Genomic DNA, 14,057 nt, shown 5'->3' on the forward strand with positions numbered 1-14,057 from the left:
ACAGAGAACAGAATTGGTATTAAATCAAGAAACTTGTCCCCATCCCAGAACAGGGGGCCGGCCAGTACAATGTCTGCCCAGTGACAACCATATGTATCCCATTCTTCCTCTTTCTGGATGGGGTGTTTATTGAATTTATCCTGTCCCTGTTCTGCTGTTGAATATATTGAGTGTTGAGTATATGTGGGGAAAGGGGGAGCGGAAAACACATCGTTTTAGTGGAATGAAGGAATCTTTTACAGATCTGATGTAGTGGATTGAGCATCACTTGAAATCTGTGACTGGATAGGATTTGGGGTTGTACTTCTGGGGAGCGGATAGATGTGGTCCATTTGTGGGAGGAAAATCAAAATGGATATTTGGTGACCAGAGGGTGGACTATGGAAGAGGCTGCCAAGATACCAACTTGCTTCCATCTTCTTGGACAGACAAGAAAATTAGATTTTTGTTTCCCTGAAACTGAAAAATCATATGACTAGATATCATATAAACAATGGAATGTGAGTGGAAATGGTTTATGCCAATTCCAGGCTTGGCTTCTAAAAATCTCTTGTGCAATCTGCCACTCCATCTTGTCTCTTAAACTTGCTGATTGGATGGGTGAAGTGGTGGATTCCAAGAAGACTCTGGGGGATAGTGGATCCACGTGGTGGAAGAGGTCAGCTCAAGAGCATGTTATTCAAGTTGTGCAGTTTTACAGTGTTAGGTGATTATATAATTTACTTTCTAAACCAGGGCAGTTTTAAGAGTAAAAGGGGGTGCTGTTAGTAATTGTGCCGAGACAAGAGGCATGTTCCATGAGTGCCCAGGGCTAATTGCATGTGGGATTGTTCTATGTAAGTAGGCGTTGCGGGTGTGGGCTAGGCGTGTCTAAGAGTTCCTGGGAAAGAACCGGACAAGTGAAAGAGGCAGCAGTTGAACATCTGTCCTGACAAAGGGCATTTCACTACCAGGGGAAACTTCAGACAGGACCAGCTTAAAAAAATGGCCTTTCCCCCTTTATCTTTAATTCTCTCTCCTGACACTGACCCTGGAGATTCTAGTAGCAAAATATTGAGTAGGAAAAGAATATTGAAGAGAAGGTTAGAAAAAAGATTAAAAAGTATTATTCATGTCTGATTTCCCCATTGCTGGTTTGCAAAAGCCCAGATCAGTTCTGTACTTTGAATTGGATGAGTAACTGGACTTTTATTTATTTATTTTGTTAGAGCACGATTTTTCTTTTTATTTTCACTGCTTTTGTAATGGCTGTTACCAAGATCTAGGCCTATTAGTACTAACAGCCACATAGATTTTTTAAAATACATCTTTATTGGAGTATAGTTGCTTTATAATGTTGTGTTAGTTTCTGCTGTACAACAAAGTGAATCAGCTGTATGTATACATATATCCCCATATCCTCTGGACTTTTAAAAATCAGAAAATAAGGTTCTTTTTCTTCTTAACGTAGCTGAAAAAATTATAGGATCTACTTGAAATAATAGCAGTAATAATAGCTAACATTTATGTAGTACTTTTTATACATTATTCTTTATGCATTGTAGTACTTTTTAATACTTCTTAAATACTGTTGTAATATTTATATTAGTTCAAATGTACATATTAGTTTAATATGTTATATTAGCTAACATATATATTAATTATAATTAATTGTGGGAGTGAGGAGCCGGGATGGAGACTCTGGTGGTCTGGTTCTCCCGGGTCTGAGCTTTCTGCTACTAAGTATTGTTGCCTGCTTCAGCTGAACTGCCTCTGCAGAGAGCAATCAAAGATAGTAGTGGAGAAAAATAAAACTGCTTACAGCTGCACCTCACTGAGTCCAGCCTATTTAATTAAACTGTTAGACAAGCATAAGAATGCAGTGTCAGTCTTCAAGAATCAGTGATAACCAGAAAACTGGAGAGAGAATTGTGATGGTAGAAATGTAGATCTGATATAATACCCCCAAACTATCAAAGCTAAGGAGAACAAATGAATTTCTTAAGGAATAGATAAAAAGTATTCAAGTGTGAGTCTGTTGAAATAGTTCCTGTCAATCAGCATCTGAGAGGCAATGGGGATGTTGTAAGAATAAAGAGCTTGAGAAGAGAAACAAGGTAAGCTGAACAGTGTGTCCCTGGAGACAAGACTTCCAAGGAGAAGAGTCATCAGTGTTATAAAAAAAACAAAAAGGATACTAGTGCAAATAATGATGAATAGAGCTTTTGTTACTTTTTTAAATGAAACAAATTTTGCCTTGTTAAAATCAATTTCCTGCATATAGAACTTGAGTTTCTTTAACTTCAAGTACAAAATGAGAGTCAAGTTCAAATGAAATATCCCTTTTTTTTAAGACTCTACCTAGACTATGCTGAACATGTGGCTGGACCTTAGCTGGACCACATCCAGCAATGTTAAATAATCCTGATAGATGTGGTACTCTTTTGTTTTATCACAAATAATTTGCCTGACTTTTATAATTCATGATTGTGGGCTACACCAAAGAAGCAACAGGGTATCTGAGGCTTTTCCTGATAAGGAAAAACACAATTGAGAACAAATTAAGATGTTCTTTTTCTCAGTGAAATAAATTCAGTGTCACAAGTCTGGGTCAGAAGCCAGGTTTATGACAGGGCATCCGGATGTCTCTGCAGCTTCCTCTTTGCATCAGACGCCAGAATCTCGTTGACTTGGTGCAGATGGTTGCCAATCTATGCAGCTGCTCCTCCCACTGCTTCTCCCCCCAGACAGCCATCAGTTGAGTTATACTGAGCCTTTATGAGGTCTCTAAGAATGTTTGCAAACCATGCACTGCATCTTCGTGGAGCAGGGAGAGGAAAGAGAGATGGGGGCATTACCCTATACAGGTGAAACTGACACAACCGATGGACTACATTTATAATTTGTTGGGAGTGTGAAATGACAAATGGGAGCAAATAGGCACTAATCAAGCATATTGCCCCTAATCTTTTTTTCTTTCTGTACTTACTCCTCAAACATCAGGTTCACGTTGTCTATTATCCCTTTGAAGGTGCTGGCCTCCTTTCTGCCTTTAAGGTAATAGCTTTTAAGCTCTTTTATTTCTTAAATGGCAGATTTAGTCAACAAGGTTTTGCTTTATTGCTTTGTTATTCTCCATTTGGGATAAGAAATGCAAAATTTTTCTTTTAAGTCCTTTATTAGTATTTATTTTCAAGCTGCAGTCTGGCTATGAACCTTTTTCTGTACTACAACCCCATCATTGAGAGAGAGGAATGGCAGAAAGTGGGCTACTATAGCCATTTCTCATTAACTTAGGACCATCCTGGTTTAGATACACCCCGTTCACACCCTGCTTTAGCTTCTGCAGTCTGCTTCCCGAATTCTCTATGCCTTAGAACTGTAGTTCACCAGATTGTAGTGATGGGTAAACTATCAGATGAAATCAGTGTTAACTTTTATGATTATTAGACGAAAGTATCTGAGGAAGTAATGAGCGTAATTCTTCTAGAGCCTGAATTGCTTACCCATCTTTTATAGTCTCCTACACACCCTCAAGAGAGTTTTATCTTACATGCACTATTTTGGTATCTTATTTGAATAGTCTGAAGAAGGTACCTGAAGAAGAGTCCAAGTTAACCAGGTCCAATCGTAAAGATCCTAAGGGTATTCTAAAGAAATAAGTCAATTTAGCAAATTTACCATAAGAATTCTACTCATTCTTTTATTCTTAATGATTGGACAAATTCATGCTTTCCTGAGTACAAAGACAAAATCTGTGCAGAGATTTGATTACTTTATCTACAGTATTGGCTCTTCAAAATGCCACATGCTTAAGGAGAATCCTGAAGGAGGATCATGAAGAGAAACAAAAGATATCTTGGATATCCTTTTAAAATTTTTAACATTTTATAATGATTTAAGTGTAAGCATATCAGAGACACATGGATTGCATTTCCCTTGGAATACACATGGGTTTGAAAAATTAAGAGAAAACAGGCTTGGCACATTGTGGTTGGGTATTACTGAATGTAAAACATTTGGAGAAAATATTTAGTTTTTTTGACAAGTGCCAAAAATGACGGGACTCACTCATCTGCTTTCTCTCTCCTTTGCCTCTAACATCAGCCTGAAGTTGGAGGGCTTTCGAGGTGAGAGGATGTAGGTTTTGTATTTCTTTGTCAGGAAATTAACCTTGCCTTATCTCTCTATTCCTCTGTCTTCTTTACGGTATCTCCCACTACATAGGGGGATAAAGAGTTTCTCACTTAAAAGAGTGATACAGTTTTGGAACAGTGTGTTTCAGAGTTGAGCAAATTCACATAGTATTGAACTCTGCAGAGGCCAGAAACAGGGCAGTTAATAAATTCTTACTGAGTCAAATTGACTGAATAACTTAAAAAAGAATTATCTGCCTTGCAGTTTTATTGTGCAGTTGTTAACTGCCTTGTGCCTTGCTGCAAACTCACTCCTTGCTCCTTCCCTTTTCCATAGATATTTATTGAGCACCTAGTATGTACAAGGCAATGTTCTAAATACTGGCAGGAGCTGAAGATTTGATCTTTAGGTATTTCTGGGTGGTGACAACCTTAGTATAAACATGTAGTGGATAAGTGCCAGGTTGGATGTTTTGAAGTTTCATTTCTCTTTCAGGCATTTGAGGTGACTGTGAATAGCCCATTATTTGTTCTCTTGTTGTTCATGAAACCTGCACTTATTATAGGTGGTGTTTCTGGCAGATATGCCTCTTTGATACTGATTCTATAGTAGAAGAAACAAATGTAATTCATTTATAAATAGATGGTCTGATTCCACATACTTGAATGGTGTTCTACATGTGGGTCTACAGACAGGAAGCCATCTCAGGGTGATGTCACAGCGGACAAGACCTGGCCTTGCCCTAACAGCTCCTTGGAGCTTGGCTTTTAAAACTCTCTATTTATAGCAACCCCCACCCCCACCCTCAGTTCCCTGTTACCAAGGTTCATGGGAATCATATCTTTTAAAAAGTGACAAGCAATAACAAGTTAAAGAAATAAGAGACTATACGTAGCTCGTATAGGCAAGATATTTATAGGCAGTCTTTTCTCCCAAATTAAGGGAGATTTATCGTGACATAAACAGTTGAGTCTACTTTCCTGCCCTCCACTATTGTACACATGGAGTCTAGAAACAAAGGCCAAACGCAGAAGTGCGAAGATTCATTTTTTGAGCTTTTGGGGAAGGGATCGTATAAGTCTCCAAGTTTATGAGGTCTGTAGAAATAAAATTCAGTCAGGTTTAAAGCCTGAGTCCACTGGGGTATGAAGCCTGAAAACTGACCTTTGATCTACTTAGTAAGCACACCGGAATGGGCTACTTGCACTGGTGGGTGAGCAGGCATGCAGTCAAGACTTTCAGAACAAGAGGATATTAGGATCATGTGAAAATGCCAAAGGGAACTTCTCAAAGGACCTGGCAGTCCTACCATCTATACCTATGTCTCAGTCTTCACTTTTTTCTTCTCTTTTCAACAGATGGTTGCCATTGAACAAATATCTCTTTGCTTAATAGTCTATTCAAATTTTGCAGTATTGGAAAGGTACTGCCAATCACTTTAATGGAGATAGATTCTTGAAAAATCATTTACTTCCCCTTTCCCTGTCTCAGAAGAACTTCATTTCCATGACCAAGATATTTTGTTTGCTTTTATGGTCTCCCTCTATTTTAATTCATTAAAAGTCACCAACTAGATTTGGAATCTATATCTATTATATACTTCTCAAACTTTCAGTTAAGCCAAGATGAGTTAATTTTTATCTATATTTTAAGGTTTTTAAGGTATTAAACATTGAACCCATATCTCACTAGAAAAGTTTATCAAAAGTTTCTAGACAACATAGCAACCAATACCTTCGCGATATCTCATATAATCACCTATATGCATCTCTCTTTACTTTTGTATCTCACTCATCTACATAGCATTAGTAGGCAAATCTCTTTATGGAATTAGTTGTCATTCTGCTTGACTTATTTCACTAAGCATAATGCCCTTGGGTCCACCTATGTGGACCTGATAACTGGAAACATGTATCCTGTGACCAACATCTCCCAGGTTCTCCCATCACCCAAGACTGTGGCAACCACCATTCTACTCTCTGTTTCTATGAGTTCTGCTTTTTTTAGATACTCTGTCCAACTTTTGATTGGATTGTTTTTTGCTCTTGAGTTGTATGAGTTTCTTTATATTTTTGATAGTAATCTCTTATGGTTTTTTTTTTTTTTTTTAACTGCGCAGAAGGTTGTTTAATGTAGTCCCCACTTGTTATTTTTGCTTTTGTTTCTTTTGCTTTTGGTATCGTATCCAAAAATTAGTTGCCAATACCAATGTCAAGGAGCTTTTTGCTTATGTTTTCTTCTGGGAGTTTTATGGTTTCAGGTCTTTAATCCATTTCAAGTTAATTTTTGTGAGTGATATAAGATAGGGGTCCAATTTCATTCATTCTTCTGCATGTGATTATCCAGTTTTCCCAGCACAAGTTTTTGAAGAGACTCTTTTCCCAATTGTATACTCTTGATTAATTTTTTATAGGTTAATTGATTATATATGCACAGATTTATTTCTGGGTTCTAATTCTGTTCCATTGGTCTATATGTCTGTTTTTATCCCAGTACCAGACTGTTTCAATTACTATAGTTTTGTAGTACAGTTTGAAATCAGGAAGTGTGATGCTTCTAGTTTTGTTCTTTTTTCTTAGGTTTGCTTTGCCTATTCATGGTCTTTTGTGGTTTCTTGCAAATTTTAGGATTGTTTTTTCCATTTCTGAGGAAAAAAAAGGCATTGAAATTTTGATAGGATTTGCATTGAATCTATAGATGGCTTTGGGTAGTATGGACATTTTAATAGCATTAGTTATTCTGATCCATGAACATGGGACATCTTTCCATTTATTTGTGTCTTCAATTTCTTTCATCAATGTCTTCTATTTTTCAGTATATAGATCTTTCACTTCCTTGTGTAAGTTTATTCCACAAGTATTTTATTACTTTTGGCTCTATTCTGAATGTGATTGTTTTCTTTCCTTTTCAGATATTTCATTGTTAGAGTATAGAAATGCATTTGATTTCTGTATGTTAATTTTCTATCCTGCAATTACTGAATTAATTGATTAGTTCTAGCAGTTTTTTGTTGGTGTCTTTAGGATTTTCTACATATAAGATCATATCATTCGCAAAGACAATTTTATTTCTTCCTTTCCAATTTGGATGCTTTACTCTGTTGGCCTCTCCATGGGCTGCCTGAGTGTCCTTGTGGCATGACAGCTGGCTCCTCCTGAGGGAGGAGTGATCTGAAAAGAGGGAGAGAGAGAGAGAGAGAGAGGGAGAGAGAGAGAGAGAGAGAGGGAGAGAGAAAGCATGAGAGCATATGTGAGCTTGCCAGCCTAAGATGAAAGCCTCAGTTTTTTTTTTATCTGGGGAGTGACATGCCATCACTTTTGCTGGAAGCTATTTTGCCTAGTGACCAATCTTGGTACAGTGTGGGAGGGACTACACAGAGTGTGAACATCAGGAGGTGGGACTCTTTGGAGGACTCATTGGGGTTCTCATGTATGAGAACCCAAAGTAGCAGGGTATTCTTTGGCTTTTTCACTCCAGCTATTCAGTTATCAATGTTTATTTTCCTTTCTCAGCTATTATATTTTTTTCTAGGTCATTAATCTTTTACAAATAGTACAGTTTGTTGATGTTGTTGTTTAATTCTTTGTTGGTCACAAACAAGAATTTCTAATACTTTCACACTTCCATTTCAAAAAGGCCTCAAGGTTTTCCTACAATTTAACCAGCAGATGGAGCATGAAAACCTGACATTTTAATAACTACTTTTATTAGGTTACATGTAATACTGTCTTATAACTTTGAAAGGGGCCTTAGCACTGGTTTAATCCTGTCATCCTACAGATTTAAAAACAGTGATCAGTCAGTACTAGTTCAGGTCTTTGGATTTCCTGCATTTCCCCTATACCACATGCCTTGACTAGAATCACTTGATGTTACCTCCTTGGAGCACTGAACTCAGTTCAACTATTCATTCAGTTCCTACTGTGTTGAATTCATTCAAATATAAATAAAACAATCCCTCTCCCATAAGAGACTGCAGTTTGGTTGAGTGCAATGTACTAAGGACCACTATACCTTAGGATTTAGGGCTATGATACCTAAAGGCCATGTCATGGATGTTAGGATAAGGAACGCATACCTTAAAGAATCAGCAGGAATTATCTAGGTAGAGTTTGGGTGATAGAAGGGCATTTTTGAAAGAGAGAACACGAGGAAAGATAGAAATGAGAGAAATAGCCTGGTGTTTACAGAAAACTAAATAGTTCAATATTTCTGGTGCATAAAAGAAAAATTGAGATGAGTCACTCAAGTTCACTGAGTAATGATTGTACTATCGCCATTAATAGGACAGCTAGTCCTATAATCACCTCATAGTAATTTGGAGACTTTTCTTTGTCAGGCAGTCATTCATTCTACAAATCATTTTTGAAAACCTACTATTAAGCAAGCTCTGTTCTAGGTACTGGGGATAAACTAATGAATAACAAATGTGAAATCCCTGTCTTACATGGAACTTAATAATAAATGAGAAGTTATAGATCAAGAGAAGATAATAAGTGCTTTGAAGAAAAATAAAGCAAGGAAAAGGAGAGACGAAAGAGAAAGTGATGTAGGGAAGGTATAATTTTGAATGAAGTCATTAGGGTAAACCTTATTGAAAAGCAAAGACTTCAAGGAGGTCATTTGTGGTTTAATAGACTGGTTGAGAGGATCATAGAAGTCTTTTAAGTCATAATGTGATGAAACGATTGTCACAAATAGAGCACAAAGAAGGATTATGAATCAGGAATTTCATGAGACAATATATACATATATGCAACATAGCATACATATACTTCTATCTTACAAATACATACTATAAAGAGAGTGAGTTTGCCAATACACTAATGACCAGGGGAAGCCAAAAGTCTGATGATGCATGTTTCCTGGAGCTCATCTTAATGGTACCAAAGCTGTGAAATGGATGCTTTGGAACTCCATGTCCATGTTTACTTATTGCTTTATTGATTCATACTTTATTCAAGTTACATTTGAGTGTTGGTGAGTTCGTAGCACCGCACAGCATGTTCCTATGTGCGCTATCCATGGCAAACTAGTGGACCAGCTGTATTTGGATATATTTTAAGGCAGATTACAAAAAAATATTCAAGTCTTTTCATCTCCTTTACCTGTGAGGATTATATATCACATTAGAAATGAAAAATGCAAATATCCTTTTAAACTTTGACCTATTTGTTTGTTTCATCTAAATCTGTATCTATTTCCAGAAATGTTTTATTGCAAAAAAGATATCTTGAGATTATGTGTCTGTGTGTGTGTGTATACATACATATATAAAAGATATGTTGAGCACTTACTCTATTTTTCCATAGTCCATGAAAAAGATGGAAAGACGTTTATTCATGCCTTTGAGGAACTCACAATATAGAGCAGATCAATAAATCGTAATAAATTTTCATATATTTTCTTTAATATTAAAATTACTTTTAATTTTCTCTCCTCAAATCTTCATGAAGGGCAGAGACTATATTTCATTCGTTCATTTCTGTGCTTCTAGTTCTTGCTGAATGTCTGGCACAAATATTTAGCGAATAAATAGTGGACTCTTATCTAAATTGTTTTCTTTGTTCGTTGTTTATATGAAAACCCCCACATAAATCAGTCTGGAGTGGTTGAGGTAAACCACTGTGTTATGTGCTGTGTATGCTCAATCAAAGGTGAAGAGGGTGATAATTGTCCCAATTAATCCAATGCTGTGTTTCTACAATCATTTTATTTGGGGGTAGGCTAGGCTTACTAATTACTTTATACCCAAGTGGGAAATCATAAAAGGGCATGCTTCTGCAAAGCTGGGGGAGAGGGGTTGAAAAGCTGACTTTCAGGGTTCCTCTTTGTCTTATGATTTATGAGTCTTTAACTGCCAATCTCCCTTGATATGTAAACAGATGGTCCTTCTATGTTGATAAATCAAGTTAATTTTATTTGTGTGTTTTATAGTGTAATATCCCCTTAGGACACCATATTATATTGACACTGCGGGGATAAATTTGGACAGACTTAGAAAAGAGTCTCTTTTTTAATGATCTCTGTGGGATTTGCTGCTGATGTGGTAATTTGGAAAACGGATTTTTTTTTTTTTTGCACCAGAAACACTGTCTTTACATTGAAATAGCAAAAAGAAAAAGTTCAGTCATCATCAGCTCCTTTCTTTCTGATTCCATCCTACAATTTGGGAGTCACAAAGGGCTTCAGGGTCAAAAGTTACTTCTGAATTAACTCTTAAGTCACCTACTTGAACTTAAACATGTATTTTGATTCTTAGTGTAGTCTTAAAGGGGTGTTATTGCCTAAAGAAGAAACTGGATGATAAAAATGGTTTAAAACTACTGTTATCTTTCTAGTTTATAGAACCCCAAAACAGACTTCTGTTTCATTAATGAAACCATAAAAAAGGTGTATTTTATTCTTAGATTTGTCAACCTTTTGTCTAGAAATATTTTTATGCTTGTGTGTGTGTGAGAGAGAAAGAGAGGAAAGAGATATTAAAGGATTATCAGGTTGTGACAGTCATAGGTTAATTAGTAAAATGTCTGCATTTAAGATACCCCTTTTCTTTGTCATTTAAACAAATATTTTTTACAATACATTGCTAAGGCAAGGTAACAGTAACTATCAATGCAAAGACTATTCCTCAGTCTCTGTCTAGTTTTCTGGGTGAATGATTTCTGGTTTCTCTAAACAGGTAGATTTGACTTCCTTTCTAAGTCACAACACTGGGTTAGCTATGGACTCAGTTATACCATGATGTTTTAGTAAGCAGAAGCACATCTGCATCTTCTGAAATGACTTCCAAATTCTTGCTTTGGAATGGAAGTTATATTTACTCTTTAGTTAACTTACATTAATTTTCTTTGCATGTCCCCTTTAACAGTGATCAGGCAATGTTTACTTGACAAGGTCACTTTATAGAGGAAATAACACAATCGAATATAATTTTAGCTAGAAAGGATTTTAGAGATCTTCTACTCCAATGGCTCATTTTATGGAAGAAGATTGTCTTAGCATAGGTTGCTATAACAAAATGCCACAGACTGGGTAGCTTAAACAACAGAATATTTATTTCTCACAGTTGCAAAGGCCAAGAAGTCTAAGATGAAGGTGCCAGCCAACTCAGTTTCTGGTGAGAACGCTCTTCCTGGTTTTAAGACAGCTACCTTCCTATCTCCGCACATGGTGGAGAGAGCAAGATCCCTCTCTCTCTTCCTCCTCCTATAAAGCCACTAAGCCCATGACCTCATCTAACCCTAATTTCTTCCAGAAGGACTGATTGCAAAACACAATCACAATGGGGGTTAGGGCTTCAACATATGAATTTTGGTTGGGGGCAAGGAGTGGGGAATACAAGCATTCAGTCCATAGCAAGGATCCTGAGGATCAGAGAGGTCAAATGATGGGTTTAAGGCCACATAGCAAGTTAATGGCTAAAGTAGACCCAAGAGTCCTATCTTTTGAGTGTTTTATTATACTTTGGATTTCCCCTTTAAACTTACAGTGGAAACACACCAAGTCAGTGAAGATCTAATATTTGTCCCATTCCCTGATTATGGAAGAATGTACATGTCAGTATTCTAATCTTTGCTTAGATGGAGAAGTACAGGGTGCAAAGTTGCTCCAGAAAGTCATCATGATCCCTGCTGTTAGGCCTATAGAAGATATTTTCTGTTTGGGAGGCATTAATCGGGAGCTGTGACAAGATTGGAAAGTTCCTCCATTCCCTTCTCAAACCCTTCTCCCCCCCCCCCTTTTTTTTTTAACCTCTCTCCTTAATTATAGTAAATGGCAGGAGTGAACACATGTATATCCTGCAGCAGATTTGTTGATGAAATTACAAGGTGGGAGGGAAAATTGGAGAAGTTAGCTTGATTGATAGGAAGTGCAGCCAATTATATAGCTCCTTTAACTCCAGCTAGTCTTAAGACTGGTCTTCACTACTGAGTGATGAGTGAGCCCTTGGAGGAGGAGATGCCCTCTTGCTGTCCCAGTCTTGACTGAGCTCCCTACTGGATACAGTCAAGTAAGTCAGCTACACTATGTTGTGCAGAATAACTGCCCCATTATTCTGTGAACTTAGCTCACAGAGCCATGAGAAATAACATATCATCGTTGTTTTAGGCCACTAAGTATTGAGATGATATGTTATACAGCAAAAAATAACTGAGATACAGCTTACAAAATCTGTATGTCGGGCACATACATTTACTCTTCCCTGCTTTGGAACATCTTTAGCTCACAGATGGACCTACTTACTCTCCCAGTTTCTGCACTAAGATAGAAGTACAGTAAAACCTTGGTTTGTGAGCATAATTCATTCCGGAAACATGCTTGTAGTCCAAAGCACTTGTATATCAAAACGAATTTCCCCATAAGAAATAATGGAAATTCAGATGATTCATTCCACAACCAAAAAATGTTCATATAAAAATGATTACAATACAGTAATATAATACAAAATAATAAAGAAAATACAAAATATAAATAAAAATAAATTACCCTGCACTTACCTTTTAAAACCTTCATGGCTGGTGTGAGGGAAAGGAGAGAGAAAGGTTATTGTGTAGGACAACTTACACTATCACTAATGGAATTACTGCTATCTATTGGCTCAGTGGAATCTTTTTCTTTTCATGCAACTTTAACAAGGAACCTATCCAATGACACTTGCTTTTGCCTCCTTTTGAGGATTTCATGGAAATGTGACATTGCATTGTCGTTAAACAGATTCATCACTTGCACTGCTACAGCCTTATTCAGGTGGTGCTTTTCTGCAAAATTTTGCAGTTTCCCACATTTTACACATCTCCCTAATCTCATTTGAAGTGAGGAATTCCTCCAGCTTTTTCTCCTCCTCCTCTACAGATGAGATCTCCTCCACAATCTCTTGCTGTTGCTGGTGATGCAGATCCATCAGTTTGTTGGTGGTCAGCTCCACTGGCTCAGTTGTGATCATGTGACATTTGGCATCATATACTACTCGTGTTGCAGGGCATCATTAGTTTATCAAGTTAAAATTTATTAGAAATATTTGCTTGTCTCATGGAACACTTGCAGAACAAGTTACTCACAATCCAAGGTTTTACTCTACATGAGAATTCCTCACATGACCACAGTCCTCAGTCATAAGTGCTCAGTCACTACATGCCTCTCCTCTCTCCCAATTACTGCCAGTGTCTACAGACAATCAGCCTGGAATCTGGCACTTCAGTTGGGTCCCAGGCACCCATGTCATTCTCAAGTGGCAGCTGTCACATAGAACCAGGTTTCTGCCTTAGTCTCACACTCTTTGGTCTGTCCCCTTGCAGTCTGTTGGACCAGACAATCCTCTCACTAAACCTTAGTTGATGGTTGGAGTACCAGTTTCCTACCTAGCTCCCAATGATTCTTTATTTTTAAGGATGGATCCTTTTGCCAGCCCCCAACAATTAGCAGGGGAACAGAAGCGTTTGTAAAATACATGGATAGATTCTTCAGGATGAGTAACAGTATTGCAAAGTAGAAAGAACATGGACTTTGGAATCACATAGACCTGGTTTGTATTCCAGACTGCCATTTACTAGCTTGTGATTTGGGGGCAAATTTCTTCATCTCTTTAGTATTCGTTTTTCTAATTCATGAAATAGGTACTAAGTAAATAAGTTATAGCTGTTGTTAATTTCTACCATACAACACTGCTTCTGCAGCTCTGTTGGTTCCCATCCTTTCTGGTTGTGGAACACTTCTTACATCTCCCTGCCAGCGCACATTGTAGGTTCCAGATCACCTCACACCCAAGCCAGCCATGTCTAGACACTTATGGTTTTCTAAGAAAAACAAGCTACTTGACAGTCTACCAAAAAGATAGTTGAAAGGCCACACTTAATTGATTCCTTGTATGTCTTTTGCTGGGTTTTCTTTAGAACTGGGCTGATTTTCATTAGACCTTGTGCACATGAGCATGTCCTAAT

The sequence above is a fragment of the Hippopotamus amphibius genome, chromosome 13 (assembly GCF_030028045.1).
Source record: "Hippopotamus amphibius kiboko isolate mHipAmp2 chromosome 13, mHipAmp2.hap2, whole genome shotgun sequence".
Lineage (NCBI taxonomy): Eukaryota > Metazoa > Chordata > Mammalia > Artiodactyla > Hippopotamidae > Hippopotamus > Hippopotamus amphibius.